Below are 2010 nucleotides of genomic sequence, written 5' to 3'. Positions count from 1 at the left end.
AAAAAAAAAAAAAAAAAAGGAAAGCCCTGGTTCAATGTGGGGAGCATGGTGGAAAAAGGAGAGAGGACAGTGAGCTCTGGATGGGTATCTACTCTTGGCTGCAGAGAAAAGCGGCAGCTGGGGGAGGGCCAAGTCAGGGCCTTCTGCAGAGCAGGACCACCAGCGGCAGTGCCTGGAGTAAAGCCCACTCCAATACAGGGTGCATGTATGCAAACAACCATGAAGCCCAGAAAACTTGCTTCTTCCCTCCCTTGCCTAAAAATAGAAGACTGAAGTTTCATGCCTCAAGAGCTACAAAAGTGGAGATTTAGAAAAGGAAATCTTGGGGCCGGCAAGATAGCTTAGTGGCATAAGTGCCTGCCTGGCAAGCACAAGGTCCTGAGTTTGATCCCTGGTTTAAATAAAAGGAAATCTTGGGTAAAAATCCTATCAGAATGCTGAATTTCATCATCCTTTAGAACCTTAGTTCTTTGGATGACACTATTATTTTTATTTTTTTGGCGGTACCAGGGATCAAACTCAGGACCTTGTACTTACCAGGCAAGCACTTACGCCACTGAGCTATATCCCCAGCCCCGGATGACACTATTAAGAGGCTAAGCAGAGAGTGAGATGTGGCAGAGCACACCAATAACACTATGGGAGGCTTAGGCAGGAAGATCACAAGTTCGAGCACAGACAAAGCAACTTAGACTGTGAAATATTAAAAAATTGGAGGGGCAAGGGCCTTAGGTCCCATACCTTGTACTGAAGGAGGAGGGAGCCAGAGAGAGAGAGAGAGTCTCAAGCCTTCTCCAAAGATTGATCATCATTTGTTTAAATATGTATATTAGAGAATTCAGAGACTGGCCAAAGGCCAAACTCTTAGGTCAGGGGCACAGTGCCTGTCTGGCAAGTGTAAGGTCCTAAGTGTGATTCCTACTACAAAAAAAATGAAGGAAGGGAGGGAGGGAAGGAGGGAGGAAAGAGAGAAGAAGAGGAGGAGGAGGAAGAAGAAGAAAAGGAAGAGGAAGACGATTACAATGACCAACAGTTGACTCCTGTACAAGCTCCTCCAGTTGAGACCCAACCTTGCAACACAGCTCCAAGCTGCCAAGGAAGCCCTATTCCTAGACAACAGTCTGAAGATGACAGTGACTCAGAACTAAGTACAGGAGCAGTCAGGAGTCAGTCTGCCTTCACCCCAGCTTTACTGGGGGGGGTGATGCTCTTAGATGGGTCACACCACCTCTGGGCACACCTTCTTGCTCTTGCATAAGTCCTCACCTGATGTACCAGTAAGAGAATTTTTTTTTTCCAGAACCAGGGATTGAACTCAAGACCCTTGTGCTTGCCAGGGAAGCGCTTATTTTACTGAGCCATCTCCCCACCTCGAGAATTTCTACAGCTTTTGTTTTTTTAATGAGTAGCGTGGTGGTGTAACCATAAGTCAGGAATAAGATCATCAGGGCCGGCCAGATAGCTCAGCAGATGAAAGTGCGTGCTTAGGGACGCAGGTTCAATGGCATGCTGTGCCGGTCCCGACCCCAGGATGTGCTGAGACAGTGATTGAGACTGGGCGTGTGGCATGTGCACCTGTAATTCCAGCACATGGGAGGCTGAAAACAGGAGGATCACTAGAAATCCGGTCTGTGTAGTGAGACCCTGTAGATCCTGTACTAAGGACACAAAAATTAAAAAAAAAAAAGATCACCAGCTTTACTTAAAGAAAATAAAGTTTATAATATTGTCCTATCTATTCAAGAAATATTTGTTGCCTGTCTACAGTAGATCAAACATTTGCTAGGAGTACAATAGTGAGCTAGACATGGCGACTTCAAAGGTATCAAAATTTAGCTGGGCATGGTGGCATATGACTGTAATCGCAGAACCTGGGAGGCTGAGGCAGGTGGATTGCTGTGAGTTCAAGACCAGCCTGGGCTACACAGAGAGATCCTGTCTTTTTTTTTTTTTTTAGATCCTGTCTTAAAAAAAATACACAAAGTTTATAGAGATAAAAAGGTAAAGCAG

This window comes from Octodon degus, unplaced genomic scaffold (genome assembly GCF_000260255.1).
Source record: "Octodon degus isolate 3935 unplaced genomic scaffold, OctDeg1.0 scaffold00092, whole genome shotgun sequence".
Lineage (NCBI taxonomy): Eukaryota > Metazoa > Chordata > Mammalia > Rodentia > Octodontidae > Octodon > Octodon degus.
The sequence above is the reverse complement of the archived record's forward strand: the minus strand, read 5'-3'. Positions refer to the sequence as shown.